Source organism: Schistocerca gregaria, chromosome 2, assembly GCF_023897955.1.
Source record: "Schistocerca gregaria isolate iqSchGreg1 chromosome 2, iqSchGreg1.2, whole genome shotgun sequence".
In the NCBI taxonomy this organism is placed as follows: Eukaryota; Metazoa; Arthropoda; class Insecta; order Orthoptera; family Acrididae; genus Schistocerca; species Schistocerca gregaria.
In genome coordinates this window covers 970,938,304-970,950,455 of record NC_064921.1, presented here as the reverse complement: position 1 = coordinate 970,950,455, position 12,152 = coordinate 970,938,304, and the positions used below count along the sequence as shown (strand labels likewise).

The window sequence follows — 12,152 nt, the reverse complement described above, 5'->3', positions numbered from 1 at the left end:
TTTTTATAACGCCCTGAAATATAAAGACCACAAGAAAAACTACGGCAATATGCTTAAAATTGTATTCGAGCGACTGGGCATTGGTTGACAAGCCAACGAGATAAACAAAAATCGTTTATTTAAGCGAAACGACGCTTAAACAAAAACAATTGGGGAGAAGTACACTTTTACAGTTTCATATTACAATCACTTATCTTCTGCTGGCAACGAAGGCTATTTTGTTTATTGCACAGAAGAAGCCGAAGCCGAAAGCCAGTATCGCAGGGTTAAAGATAAATTGTTTTCTTATACATTCATTTTATGACTGAGAAGGAAGTCTCATTTGTTTCCATGGAAGGGAACATACTTTTTTATTATTATTATTAATCTCAAGAAGGAAAGGAGGCTATGGAATTAGTGCCTTAACATAAAATTCCTTCTTCACATTCCATGAAGATTTTTCTTTTACAATAAAAAAATAACAAACAAACAAAAATAATAATAATAACAATAAAAAAAACTAAACAGAAATTATAAAAAAATAATATACAGGTTCAGGGTCCACTACTTCCCACAACTTTATTATATATTACAAAGAAATATGCTAGGTTGCCGAGAAGCAGTGGATGAGAAAAAAAAAAAAAAAAAAAAAAAAAAAAAAAAAAAAAAAAAAAGCACTAAAGCTATAACCTTCAATCTCTATTGCCTCGGCATGACATAAATTTTTTGTTTCAAATGAAGCATCTTTTGGTTCAGGATTTCGAAGGCAAAACAGCATAATCTACGTATACACAAGTTGTAAAATTTCTTATTGAAAACTATGATAAAGACACGCCTCAGCAACAGGACTGGGTGGAGACATCGCGGCCAGGCCTCGAGATTTTGACCCCTGCCCGCTTTGCCTCCGCCTGCCTCATGCTGCCAAGTTCCTTACAAAAAAAAAAAAAAAAAAAAAAAAAAAAAAAAAAAAAAAAAAAAAAAAAAAAAAAAAAATAAAAAAAAAAAGTGGTGGTAAGTTCCATCCTCAGAGGAGGAAGACGAAAAAAAAAAAAAAATTTAGCTCAGTGGTAGAGCACTGGTCTAATAAAGCAGGGGTCGTAAAAAATAGATCAAAAGAAACAAAAAAAAAAAAAAATGGATAAGGCGTCGGACTTCGGATCTGAAGATTACAGGTTCGAATGCTGTCACGCTTGTGTTTTTCCAGTTCTGAAAAAAAAAAAAAAAAAAAAAAAAAAAAAAAAAAAAAAAAATGGTGTAACGGTTAGCACTCTGGACTCTGAATCCAGCGATCCGAGTTCGAATCTCGGTGGAACCTTCGTTTAGTCTAAATTTTCTGTAATAAGAGTTTCTCGCTGAGGAAGTAGCAGCAATAGGCTCACGGCGTTAGTTTCTACGTTTGTGTAAAAAACGATGCGTCTATAAAACGGCCGAATATTGGTGCGACTTTGTGACCTATATAGAACATTAAACGAGTAATACCTGTAAGAGCAAGCAATTTTACGATAATTCGAAGAAATATCATTATCCCACGAAGGTTAAAAATCCCATGATTATCAACTAGCTATTACAAGCTGAGCAAATGAATTTCCTTTAAAATAGGTTTAAAACATAGGGAGGTTCTGACTCAGTGGGCATTCTCTGGAGCCTCTTTGCTGATGAGATTAGAAAAACAGTCCTCTGGGCCGGATTCGAACCAGCGACCTATGGATAACTGTGAATCCTCCACTACAGTCCACCGCTCTACCAACTGAGCTACCAGAGGCTCTGTTTACTTTCTTATTCCTACTCATTGCTTTACGTCCGTCCCTGTCTGCCGTCTGCACACACTGCTACTCAGCGCGGCCATATAGACGCACAGGAAATGCAATCATCGGCTGCAACTGCAAACATTGCCCAGATTAAGTTTTATAATGCTCGATGGTGTCGATTAGGTTAAAATATGCAAGTAGGAAGTGTCTGAAGTATGTCTGAGGACTGCTAAGTGTATTACGAGTCTTATCCTGCTGTCTGGTTCCATGGTGTAACGGTTAGCACTCTGGACTCTGAATCCAGCGATCCGAGTTCGAATCTCGGTGGAACCTTCGTTTAGTCTAAATTTTCTGTAATAAGAGTTTCTCGCTGAGGAAGTAGCAGCAATAGGCTCACGGCGTTAGTTTCTACGTTTGTGTAAAAAACGATGCGTCTATAAAACGGCCGAATATTGGTGCGACTTTGTGACCTATATAGAACATTAAACGAGTAATACCTGTAAGAGCAAGCAATTTTACGATAATTCGAAGAAATATCATTATCCCACGAAGGTTAAAAATCGCATGATTATCAACTAGCTATTACAAGCTGAGCAAATGAATTTCCTTTAAAATAGGTTTAAAACATAGGGAGGTTCTGACTCAGTGGGCATTCTCTGGAGCCTCTTTGCTGATGAGATTAGAAAAACAGTCCTCTGGGCCGGATTTGAACCAGCGACCTATGGATAACTGTGAATCCTCCACTACAGTCCACCGCTCTACCAACTGAGCTACCAGAGGCTCTGTATACTTTCTTATTCCTACTCATTGCTTTACGTCCGTCCCTGTCTGCCGTCTGCACACACTGCTACTCAGCGCGGCCATATAGACGCACAGGAAATGCAATCATCGGCTGCAACTGCAAACATTGCCCAGATTAAGTTTTATAATGCTCGATGGTGTCGATTAGGTTAAAATATGCAAGTAGGAAGTGTCTGAAGTATGTCAGAGGACTGCTAAGTGTATTACGAGTCTTATCCTGCTGTCTGGTTCCATGGTGTAACGGTTAGCACTGTGGACTCTGAATCCAGCGATCCGAGTTCGAATGTCGGTGGAACCTTCGTTTAGTCTAAATTTTCTGTAATAAGAGTTTCTCGCTGAGGAAGTAGCAGCAATAGGCTCACGGCGTTAGTTTCCACGTTTGTGTAAAAAACGATGCGTCTATAAAACGGCCGAATATTGGTGCGACTTTGTGACCTATATAGAACATTAAACGAGTAATACCTGTAAGAGCAAGCAATTTTACGATAATTCGAAGAAATATCATTATCCCACGAAGGTTAAAAATCCCATGATTATCAACTAGCTATTACAAGCTGAGCAAATGAATTTCCTTTAAAATAGGTTTAAAACATAGGGAGGTTCTGACTCAGTGGGCATTCTCTGGAGCCTCTTTGCTGATGAGATTAGAAAAACAGTCCTCTGGGCCGGATTTGAACCAGCGACCTATGGATAACTGTGAATCCTCCACTACAGTCCACCGCTCTACCAACTGAGCTACCAGAGGCTCTGTATACTTTCTTCTTCCTACTCATTGCTTTACGTCCGTCCCTGTCTGCCGTCTGCACACACTGCTACTCAGCGCGAACATATAGACGCACAGGAAATGCAATCATCGGCTGCAACTGCAAACATTGCCCAGATTAAGTTTTATAATGCTCTATGGTGTCGATTAGGTTAAAATATGCAAGTAGGAAGTGTCTGAAGTATGTCAGAGGACTGCTAAGTGTATTACGAGTCTTATCCTGCTGTCTGGTTCCATGGTGTAACGGTTAGCACTCTGGACTCTGAATCCAGCGATCCGAGTTCGAATCTCGGTGGAACCTTCGTTTAGTCTAAATTTTCTGTAATAAGAGTTTCTCGCTGAGGAAGTAGCAGCAATAGGCTCACGGCGTTAGTTTCTACGTTTGTGTAAAAAAACGATGCGTCTATAAAACGGCCGAATATTGGTGCGACTTTGTGACCTATATAGAACATTAAACGAGTAATACCTGTAAGAGCAAGCAATTTTACGATAATTCGAAGAAATATCATTATCCCACGAAGGTTAAAAATCCCATGATTATCAACTAGCTATTACAAGCTGAGCAAATGAATTTCCTTTAAAATAGGTTTAAAACATAGGGAGGTTCTGACTCAGTGGGCATTCTCTGGAGCCTCTTTGCTGATGAGATTAGAAAAACAGCCCTCTGGGCCGGATTTGAACCAGCGACCTATGGATAACTGTGAATCCTCCACTACAGTCCACCTCTCTACCAACTGAGCTACCAGAGACTCTGTATACTTTCTTATTCCTACTCATTGCTTTACGTCCGTCCCTGTCTGCCGTCTGCACACACTGCTACTCAGCGCGGCCATATAGACGCACAGGAAATGCAATCATCGGCTGCAACTGCAAACATTGCCCAGATTAAGTTTTATAATGCTCGATGGTGTCGATTAGGTTAAAATATGCAAGTAGGAAGTGTCTGAAGTATGTCAGAGGACTGCTAAGTGTATTACGAGTCTTCTCCTGCTGTCTGGTTCCATGGTGTAACGGTTAGCACTCTGGACTCTGAATCCAGCGATCCGAGTTCGAATCTCGGTGGAACCTTCGTTTAGTCTAAATTTTCTGTAATAAGAGTTTCTCGCTGAGGAAGTAGCAGCAATAGGCTCACGGCGTTAGTTTCTACGTTTGTGTAAAAAACGATGCGTCTATAAAACGGCCGAATATTGGTGCGACTTTGTGACCTATATAGAACATTAAACGAGTAATACCTGTAAGAGCAAGCAATTTTACGATAATTCGAAGAAATATCATTATCCCACGAAGGTTAAAAATCCCATGATTATCAACTAGCTATTACAAGCTAAGCAAATGAATTTCCTTTAAAATAGGTTTAAAACATAGGGAGGTTCTGACTCAGTGGGCATTCTCTGGAGCCTCTTTGCTGATGAGATTAGAAAAACAGTCCTCTGGGCCGGATTTGAACCAGCGACCTATGGATAAGTGTGAATCCTCCACTACAGTCCACCGCTCTACCAACTGAGCTACCAGAGGCTCTGTATACTTTCTTATTCCTACTCATTGCTTTACGTCCGTCCCTGTCTGCCGTCTGCACACACTGCTACTCAGCGCGGCCATATAGACGCACAGGAAATGCAATCATCGGCTGCAACTGCAAACATTGCCCAGATTAAGTTTTATAATGCTCGATGGTGTCGATTAGGTTAAAATATGCAAGTAGGAAGTGTCTGAAGTATGTCAGAGGACTGCTAAGTGTATTACGAGTCTTATCCTGCTGTCTGGTTCCATGGTGTAACGGTTAGCACTCTGGACTCTGAATCCAGCGATCCGAGTTCGAATCTCGCTGGAACCTTCGTTTAGTCTAAATTTTGTGTAATAAGAGTTTCTCGCTGAGGAAGTAGCAGCAATAGGCTCACGGCGGTAGTTTCTACGTTTGTGTAAAAAACGATGCGTCTATAAAACGGCCGAATATTGGTGCGACTTTGTGACCTATATAGAACATTAAACGAGTAATACCTGTAAGAGCAAGCAATTTTACGATAATTCGAAGAAATATCATTATCCCACGAAGGTTAAAAATCCCATGATTATCAACTAGCTATTACAAGCTGAGCAAATGAATTTCCTTTAAAATAGGTTTAAAACATAGGGAGGTTCTGACTCAGTGGGCATTCTCTGGAGCCTCTTTGCTGATGAGATTAGAAAAACAGTCCTCTGTGCCGGATTTGAACCAGCGACCTATGGATAACTGTGAATCCTCCACTACAGTCCACCGCTCTACCAACTGAGCTACCAGAGGCTCTGTATACTTTCTTATTCCTACTCATTGCTTTACGTCCGTCCCTGTCTGCCGTCTGCACGCACTGCTACTCAGCGCGGCCATATAGACGCACAGGAAATGCAATCATCGGCTGCAACTGCAAACATTGCCCAGATTAAGTTTTATAATGCTCGATGGTGTCGATTAGGTTAAAATATGCAAGTAGGAAGTGTCTGAAGTATGTCAGAGGACTGCTAAGTGTATTACGAGTCTTATCCTGCTGTCCGGTTCCATGGTGTAACGGTTAGCACTCTGGACTCTGAATCCAGCGATCCGAGTTCGAATCTCGGTGGAACCTTCGTTTAGTCTAAATTTTCTGTAATAAGAGTTTCTCGCTGAGGAAGTAGCAGCAATAGGCTTACGGCGTTAGTTTCTACGTTTGTGTAAAAAACGATGCGTCTATAAAACGGCCGAATATTGGTGCGACTTTGTGACCTATATAGAACATTAAACGAGTAATACCTGTAAGAGCAAGCAATTTTACGATAATTCGAAGAAATATCATTATCCCACGAAGGTTAAAAATCCCATGATTATCAACTAGCTATTACAAGCTGAGCAAATGAATTTCCTTTAAAATAGGTTTAAAACATAGGGAGGTTCTGACTCAGTGGGCATTCTCTGGAGCCTCTTTGCTGATGAGATTAGAAAAACAGTCCTCTGGGCCGGATTTGAACCAGCGACCTATGGATAACTGTGAATCCTCCACTACAGTCCACCGCTCTACCAACTGAGCTACCAGAGGCTCTGTATACTTTCTTATTCCTACTCATTGCTTTACGTCCGCCCCTGTTTGCCGTCTGCACACACTGCTACTCAGCGCGGCCATATAGACGCACAGGAAATGCAATCATCGGCTGCAACTGCAAACATTGCCCAGATTAAGTTTTATAATGCTCGATGGTGTCGATTAGGTTAAAATATGCAAGTAGGAAGTGTCTTAAGAATGTCAGAGGACTGCTAAGTGTATTACGAGTCTTATCCTGCTGTCTGGTTCCATGGTGTAACGGTTAGCACTCTGGACTCTGAATCCAGCGATCCGAGTTCGAATCTCGGTGGAACCTTCGTTTAGTCTAAATTTTCTGTAATAAGAGTTTCTCGCTGAGGAAGTAACCGCAATAGGCTCACGGCGTTAGTTTCTACGTTTGTGTAAAAAACGATGCGTCTATAAAACGGCCGAATATTGGTGCGACTTTGTGACCTATATAGAACATTAAACGAGTAATACCTGTAAGTGCTAGCAATTTTACGATAATTCGAAGAAATATCATTATCCCACGAAGGTTAAAAATCCCATGATTATCAACTAGCTATTACAAGCTGAGCAAATGAATTTCCTTTAAAATAGGTTTAAAACATAGGGAGGTTCTGACTCAGTGGGCATTCTCTGGAGCCTCTTTGCTGATGAGATTAGAAAAACAGTCCTCTGGGCCGGATTTGAACCAGCGACCTATGGATAACTGTGAATCCTCCACTACAGTCCACCGCTCTACCAACGGAGCTACCAGAGGCTCTGTATACTTTCTTATTTCTACTCATTGCTTTACTTCCGTCCCTGTCTGCCGTCTGCACACACTGCTACTCAGCGCGGCCATATAGACGCACAGGAAATGCAATCATCGGCTGCAACTGCAAACATTGCCCAGATTAAGTTTTATAATGCTCGATGGTGTCGATTAGGTTAAAATATGCAAGTAGGAAGTGTCTGAAGTATGTCAGAGGACTGCTAAGTGTATTACGAGTCTTATCCTGCTGTCTGGTTCCATGGTGTAACGGTTAGCACTCTGGACTCTGAATCCAGCGATCCGAGTTCGAATCTCGGTGGAACCTTCGTTTAGTCTAAATTTTCTGTAATAAGAGTTTCTCGCTGAGGAAGTAGCAGCAATAGGCTCACGGCGTTAATTTCTACGTTTGTGTAAAAAACGATGCGTCTATAAAACGGCCGAATATTGGTGCGACTTTGTGACCTATATAGAACATTAAACGAGTAATACCTGTAAGAGCAAGCAATTTTACGATAATTCGAAGAAATATCATTATCCCACGAAGGTTAAAAATCCCATGATTATCAACTAGCTATTACAAGCTGAGCAAATGAATTTCCTTTAAAATAGGTTTAAAACATAGGTTAGGTTCTGACTCAGTTGGCATTCTCTGGAGCCTCTTTGCTGATGAGATTAGAAAAACAGTCCTCTGGGCCGGATTTGAACCAGCGACCTATGGATAACTGTGAATCCTCCACGACAGTCCACCGGTCTACCAACTGAGCTACCAGAGGCTCTGTATACTTTTTTATTCCTACTCATTGCTTTACGTCCGTCCCTGTCTGCCGTCTGCACACACTGCTACTCAGCGCGGCCATATAGACGCACAGGAAATGCAATCATCGGCTGCAACTGCAAACATTGCCCAGATTAAGGTTTATAATGCTCGATGGTGTCGATTAGGTTAAAATATGCAAGTAGGAAGTGTCTGAAGTATGTCAGAGGACTGCTAAGTGTATTACGAGTCTTATCCTGCTGTCTGGTTCCATGGTGTAACGGTTAGCACTCTGGACTCTGAATCCAGCGATCCGAGTTCGAATCTCGGTGGAACCTTCGTTTAGTCTAAATTTTCTGTAATAAGAGTTTCTCGCTGAGGAAGTAGCAGCAATAGGCTCACGGCGTTAGTTTCTACGTTTGTGTAAAAAACGATGCGTCTATAAAACGGCCGAATATTGGTGCGACTTTGTGACCTATATAGAACATTAAACGAGTAATACCTGTAAGAGCAAGCAATTTTACGATAATTCGAAGAAATATCATTATCCCACGAAGGTTAAAAATCCCATGATTATCAACTAGCTATTACAAGCTGAGCAAATGAATTTCCTTTAAAATAGGTTTAAAACATAGGGAGGTTCTGACTCAGTGGGCATTCTCTGGAGCCTCTTTGCTGATGAGATTAGAAAAACAGTCCTCTGGGCCGGATTTGAACCAGCGACCTATGGACAACTGTGAATCCTCCACTACAGTCCACCGCTCTACCAACTGAGCTACCAGAGGCTCTGTATACTTTCTTATTCCTACTCATTGCTTTACGTCCGTCCCTGTCTGCCGTCTGCACACACTGCTACTCAGCGCGGCCATATAGACGCACAGGAAATGCAATCATCGGCTGCAACTGCAAACATTGCCCAGATTAAGTTTTATAATGCTCGATGGTGTCGATTAGGTTAAAATATGCAAGTAGGAAGTGTCTTAAGAATGTCAGAGGACTGCTAAGTGTATTACGAGTCTTATCCTGCTGTCTGGTTCCATGGTGTAACGGTTAGCACTCTGGACTCTGAATCCAGCGACCCGAGTTCGAATCTCGGTGGAACCTTCGTTTAGTCTAAATTTTCTGTAATAAGAGTTTCTCGCTGAGGAAGTAGCCGCAATAGGCTCACGGCGTTAGTTTCTACGTTTGTGTAAAAAACGATGCGTCTATAAAACGGCCGAATATTGGTGCGACTTTGTGACCTATATAGAACATTAAACGAGTAATACCTGTAAGTGCTAGCAATTTTACGATAATTCGAAGAAATATCATTATCCCACGAAGGTTAAAAATCCCATGATTATCAACTAGCTATTACAAGCTGAGCAAATGAATTTCCTTTAAAATAGGTTTAAAACATAGGGAGGTTCTGACTCAGTGGGCATTCTCTGGAGCCTCTTTGCTGATGAGATTAGAAAAATAGTCCTCTGGGCCGGATTTGAACCAGCGACCTATGGATAACTGTGAATCCTCCACTACAGTCCACCGCTCTACCAACTGAGCTACCAGAGGCTCTGTATACTTCCTTATTCCTACTCATTGCTTGACGTCCGTCCCTGTCTGCCGTCTGCACACACTGCTACTCAGCGCGGCCATATAGACGCACAGGAAATGCAATCATCGGCTGCAACTGCAAACATTGCCCAGATTAAGTTTTATAATGCTCGATGGTGTCGATTAGGTTAAAATATGCAAGTAGGAAGTGTCTGAAGTATGTCAGAGGACTGCTAAGTGTATTACGAATCTTATCCTGCTGTCTGGTTCCATGGTGTAACGGTTAGCACTCTGGACTCTGAATCCAGCGATCCGAGTTCGAATCTCGGTGGAACCTTCGTTTAGTCTAAATTTTCTGTAATAAGAGTTTCTCGCTGAGGAAGTAGCAGCAATAGGCTCACGGCGTTAGTTTCTACGTTTGTGTAAAAAACGATGCGTCTATAAAACGGCCGAATATTGGTGCGACTTTGTGACCTATATAGAACATTAAACGAGTAATACCTGTAAGAGCAAGCAATTTTACGATAATTCGAAGAAATATCATTATCCCACGAAGGTTAAAAATCCCACGATTATCAACTAGCTATTACAAGCTGAGCAAATGAATTTCCTTTAAAACAGGTTTAAAACATAGGGAGGTTATGACTCAGTGGGCATTCTCTGGAGCCTCTTTGCTGATGAGATTAGAAAAACAGTCCTCTGGGCCGGATTTGAACCAGCGACCTATGGATAACTGTGAATCCTCCACGACAGACCACCGGTCTACCAACTGAGCTACCAGAGGCTCTGTATACTTTCTTATTCCTACTTATTGCTTTACGTCCGTCCCTGTCTGCCGTCTGCACACACTGCTACTCAGCGCGGCCATATAGACGCACAGGAAATGCAATCATCGGCTGCAACTGCAAACATTGCCCAGATTAAGTTTTATAATGCTCGATGGTGTCGATTAGGTTAAAATATGCAAGTAGGAAGTGTCTGAAGTATGTCAGAGGACTGCTAAGTGTATTACGAGTCTTATCCTGCTGTCTGGTTCCATGGTGTAACGGTTAGCACTCTGGACTCTGAATCCAGCGATCCGAGTTCGAATCTCGGTGGAACCTTCGTTTAGTCTAAATTTTCTGTAATAAGAGTTTCTCGCTGAGGAAGTAGCAGCAATAGGCTCACGGCGTTAGTTTCTACGTTTGTGTAAAAAACGATGCGTCTATAAAACGGCCGAATATTGGTGCGACTTTGTGACCTATATAGAACATTAAACGAGTAATACCTGTAAGAGCAAGCAATTTTACGATAATTCGAAGAAATATCATTATCCCACGAAGGTTAAAAATCCCATGATTATCAACTAGCTATTACAAGCTGAGCAAATGAATTTCCTTTAAAATAGGTTTAAAACATAGGGAGGTTCTGACTCAGTGGGCATTCTCTGGAGCCTCTTTGCTGATGAGATTAGAAAAACAGTCCTCTGGGCCGGATTTGAACCAGCGACCTATGGATAACTGTGAATCCTCCACTACAGTCCACCGGTCTACCAACTGAGCTACCAGAGGCTCTGTATACTTTCTTATTCCTACTCATTGCTTTACGTCCGTCCCTGTCTGCCGTCTGCACACACTGCTACTCAGCGCGGCCATATAGACGCACAGGAAATGCAATCATCGGCTGCAACTGCAAACATTGCCCAGATTAAGTTTTATAATGCTCGATGGTGTCGATTAGGTTAAAATATGCAAGTAGGAAGTGTCTGAAGTATGTCAGAGGACTGCTAAGTGTATTACGAGTCTTATCTTGCTGTCTGGTTCCATGGTGTAACGGTTAGCACTCTGGACTCTGAATCCAGCGATCCGAGTTCGAATCTCGGTGGAACCTTCGTTTAGTCTAAATTTTCTGTAATAAGAGTTTCTCGCTGAGGAAGTAGCAGCAATAGGCTCACGGCGTTAGTTTCTACGTTTGTGTAAAAAACGATGCGTCTATAAAACGGCCGAATATTGGTGCGACTTTGTGACCTATATAGAACATTAAACGAGTAATACCTGTAAGAGCAAGCAATTTTACGATAATTCGAAGAAATATCATTATCCCACGAAGGTTAAAAATCCCATGATTATCAACTAGCTATTACAAGCTGAGCAAATGAATTTCCTTTAAAATAGGTTTAAAATTAGGGAGGTTCTGACTCAGTGGGCATTCTCTGGAGCCTCTTTGCTGATGAGATTAGAAAAACAGTCCTCTGGGCCGGATTTGAACCAGCGACCTATGGATAACTGTGAATCCTCCACTACAGTCCACCGCTCTACCAACTGAGCTACCAGAGGCTCTGTATACTTTTTTATTCCTACTCATTGCTTTACGTCCGTCCCTGTCTGCCGTCTGCACACACTGCTACTCAGCGCGGCCATATAGACGCACAGGAAATGCAATCATCGGCTGCAACTGCAAACATTGCCCAGATTAAGTTTTATAATGCTCGATGGTGTCGATTAGGTTAATATATGCAAGTATTAAGTGTCTGAAGTATGTCAGAGGACTGCTAAGTGTATTACGAGTCTTATCCTGCTGTCTGGTTCCATGGTGTAACGGTTAGCACTCTGGACTCTGAATCCAGCGATCCGAGTTCGAATCTCGGTGGAACCTTCGTTTAGTCTAAATTTTCTGTAATAAGAGTTTCTCGCTGAGGAAGTAGCAGCAATAGGCTCACGGCGTTAGTTTCTACGTTTGTGTAAAAAACGATGCGTCTATAAAACGGCCGAATATTGGTGCGACTTTG

At 41.8% G+C, this 12,152-nt stretch overlaps 27 non-coding genes across 27 annotated transcripts; 13 read left to right on the top strand and 14 right to left on the bottom strand.

Annotated features, from left to right (window-relative positions):
• Nucleotides 1-1,652: 1,652 nt before the first annotated feature.
• Nucleotides 1,653-1,741, bottom strand: Trnay-gua (transfer RNA tyrosine (anticodon GUA)). The gene is given in 2 exon segments: nucleotides 1,653-1,688; nucleotides 1,705-1,741. It is a non-coding gene; the product is annotated as a tRNA-Tyr (tRNA).
• Nucleotides 1,742-1,988: 247 nt separating this feature from the next.
• Trnaq-cug (transfer RNA glutamine (anticodon CUG)) lies at nucleotides 1,989-2,060 on the top strand. The gene has a single exon. It is a non-coding gene; the product is annotated as a tRNA-Gln (tRNA).
• A 358-nt stretch (nucleotides 2,061-2,418) lies between these two features.
• Trnay-gua (transfer RNA tyrosine (anticodon GUA)) lies at nucleotides 2,419-2,507 on the bottom strand. Its single transcript is given in 2 exon segments — nucleotides 2,419-2,454; nucleotides 2,471-2,507. It is a non-coding gene; the product is annotated as a tRNA-Tyr (tRNA).
• A 677-nt stretch (nucleotides 2,508-3,184) lies between these two features.
• On the bottom strand, nucleotides 3,185-3,273 carry Trnay-gua (transfer RNA tyrosine (anticodon GUA)). The gene is given in 2 exon segments: nucleotides 3,185-3,220; nucleotides 3,237-3,273. It is a non-coding gene; the product is annotated as a tRNA-Tyr (tRNA).
• Nucleotides 3,274-3,520: 247 nt separating this feature from the next.
• Nucleotides 3,521-3,592, top strand: Trnaq-cug (transfer RNA glutamine (anticodon CUG)). The gene has a single exon. It is a non-coding gene; the product is annotated as a tRNA-Gln (tRNA).
• Nucleotides 3,593-3,951: 359 nt separating this feature from the next.
• On the bottom strand, nucleotides 3,952-4,040 carry Trnay-gua (transfer RNA tyrosine (anticodon GUA)). The gene is given in 2 exon segments: nucleotides 3,952-3,987; nucleotides 4,004-4,040. It is a non-coding gene; the product is annotated as a tRNA-Tyr (tRNA).
• A 247-nt stretch (nucleotides 4,041-4,287) lies between these two features.
• Trnaq-cug (transfer RNA glutamine (anticodon CUG)) lies at nucleotides 4,288-4,359 on the top strand. Its single transcript has one exon. It is a non-coding gene; the product is annotated as a tRNA-Gln (tRNA).
• Nucleotides 4,360-4,717: 358 nt separating this feature from the next.
• Nucleotides 4,718-4,806, bottom strand: Trnay-gua (transfer RNA tyrosine (anticodon GUA)). Its single transcript is given in 2 exon segments — nucleotides 4,718-4,753; nucleotides 4,770-4,806. It is a non-coding gene; the product is annotated as a tRNA-Tyr (tRNA).
• Nucleotides 4,807-5,053: 247 nt separating this feature from the next.
• Trnaq-cug (transfer RNA glutamine (anticodon CUG)) lies at nucleotides 5,054-5,125 on the top strand. The gene has a single exon. It is a non-coding gene; the product is annotated as a tRNA-Gln (tRNA).
• A 358-nt stretch (nucleotides 5,126-5,483) lies between these two features.
• Trnay-gua (transfer RNA tyrosine (anticodon GUA)) lies at nucleotides 5,484-5,572 on the bottom strand. Its single transcript is given in 2 exon segments — nucleotides 5,484-5,519; nucleotides 5,536-5,572. It is a non-coding gene; the product is annotated as a tRNA-Tyr (tRNA).
• A 247-nt stretch (nucleotides 5,573-5,819) lies between these two features.
• On the top strand, nucleotides 5,820-5,891 carry Trnaq-cug (transfer RNA glutamine (anticodon CUG)). The gene has a single exon. It is a non-coding gene; the product is annotated as a tRNA-Gln (tRNA).
• Nucleotides 5,892-6,249: 358 nt separating this feature from the next.
• Nucleotides 6,250-6,338, bottom strand: Trnay-gua (transfer RNA tyrosine (anticodon GUA)). Its single transcript is given in 2 exon segments — nucleotides 6,250-6,285; nucleotides 6,302-6,338. It is a non-coding gene; the product is annotated as a tRNA-Tyr (tRNA).
• Nucleotides 6,339-6,585: 247 nt separating this feature from the next.
• On the top strand, nucleotides 6,586-6,657 carry Trnaq-cug (transfer RNA glutamine (anticodon CUG)). The gene has a single exon. It is a non-coding gene; the product is annotated as a tRNA-Gln (tRNA).
• Nucleotides 6,658-7,015: 358 nt separating this feature from the next.
• On the bottom strand, nucleotides 7,016-7,104 carry Trnay-gua (transfer RNA tyrosine (anticodon GUA)). The gene is given in 2 exon segments: nucleotides 7,016-7,051; nucleotides 7,068-7,104. It is a non-coding gene; the product is annotated as a tRNA-Tyr (tRNA).
• A 247-nt stretch (nucleotides 7,105-7,351) lies between these two features.
• Nucleotides 7,352-7,423, top strand: Trnaq-cug (transfer RNA glutamine (anticodon CUG)). The gene has a single exon. It is a non-coding gene; the product is annotated as a tRNA-Gln (tRNA).
• Nucleotides 7,424-7,782: 359 nt separating this feature from the next.
• On the bottom strand, nucleotides 7,783-7,871 carry Trnad-guc (transfer RNA aspartic acid (anticodon GUC)). The gene is given in 2 exon segments: nucleotides 7,783-7,818; nucleotides 7,835-7,871. It is a non-coding gene; the product is annotated as a tRNA-Asp (tRNA).
• A 247-nt stretch (nucleotides 7,872-8,118) lies between these two features.
• Nucleotides 8,119-8,190, top strand: Trnaq-cug (transfer RNA glutamine (anticodon CUG)). The gene has a single exon. It is a non-coding gene; the product is annotated as a tRNA-Gln (tRNA).
• A 358-nt stretch (nucleotides 8,191-8,548) lies between these two features.
• On the bottom strand, nucleotides 8,549-8,637 carry Trnay-gua (transfer RNA tyrosine (anticodon GUA)). The gene is given in 2 exon segments: nucleotides 8,549-8,584; nucleotides 8,601-8,637. It is a non-coding gene; the product is annotated as a tRNA-Tyr (tRNA).
• A 247-nt stretch (nucleotides 8,638-8,884) lies between these two features.
• Trnaq-cug (transfer RNA glutamine (anticodon CUG)) lies at nucleotides 8,885-8,956 on the top strand. Its single transcript has one exon. It is a non-coding gene; the product is annotated as a tRNA-Gln (tRNA).
• A 358-nt stretch (nucleotides 8,957-9,314) lies between these two features.
• On the bottom strand, nucleotides 9,315-9,403 carry Trnay-gua (transfer RNA tyrosine (anticodon GUA)). Its single transcript is given in 2 exon segments — nucleotides 9,315-9,350; nucleotides 9,367-9,403. It is a non-coding gene; the product is annotated as a tRNA-Tyr (tRNA).
• A 247-nt stretch (nucleotides 9,404-9,650) lies between these two features.
• Nucleotides 9,651-9,722, top strand: Trnaq-cug (transfer RNA glutamine (anticodon CUG)). Its single transcript has one exon. It is a non-coding gene; the product is annotated as a tRNA-Gln (tRNA).
• A 358-nt stretch (nucleotides 9,723-10,080) lies between these two features.
• Trnad-guc (transfer RNA aspartic acid (anticodon GUC)) lies at nucleotides 10,081-10,169 on the bottom strand. The gene is given in 2 exon segments: nucleotides 10,081-10,116; nucleotides 10,133-10,169. It is a non-coding gene; the product is annotated as a tRNA-Asp (tRNA).
• Nucleotides 10,170-10,416: 247 nt separating this feature from the next.
• On the top strand, nucleotides 10,417-10,488 carry Trnaq-cug (transfer RNA glutamine (anticodon CUG)). Its single transcript has one exon. It is a non-coding gene; the product is annotated as a tRNA-Gln (tRNA).
• A 358-nt stretch (nucleotides 10,489-10,846) lies between these two features.
• On the bottom strand, nucleotides 10,847-10,935 carry Trnay-gua (transfer RNA tyrosine (anticodon GUA)). The gene is given in 2 exon segments: nucleotides 10,847-10,882; nucleotides 10,899-10,935. It is a non-coding gene; the product is annotated as a tRNA-Tyr (tRNA).
• A 247-nt stretch (nucleotides 10,936-11,182) lies between these two features.
• Trnaq-cug (transfer RNA glutamine (anticodon CUG)) lies at nucleotides 11,183-11,254 on the top strand. Its single transcript has one exon. It is a non-coding gene; the product is annotated as a tRNA-Gln (tRNA).
• Nucleotides 11,255-11,611: 357 nt separating this feature from the next.
• On the bottom strand, nucleotides 11,612-11,700 carry Trnay-gua (transfer RNA tyrosine (anticodon GUA)). The gene is given in 2 exon segments: nucleotides 11,612-11,647; nucleotides 11,664-11,700. It is a non-coding gene; the product is annotated as a tRNA-Tyr (tRNA).
• Nucleotides 11,701-11,947: 247 nt separating this feature from the next.
• On the top strand, nucleotides 11,948-12,019 carry Trnaq-cug (transfer RNA glutamine (anticodon CUG)). Its single transcript has one exon. It is a non-coding gene; the product is annotated as a tRNA-Gln (tRNA).
• The last annotated feature ends 133 nt before the right edge of the window (nucleotides 12,020-12,152 follow it).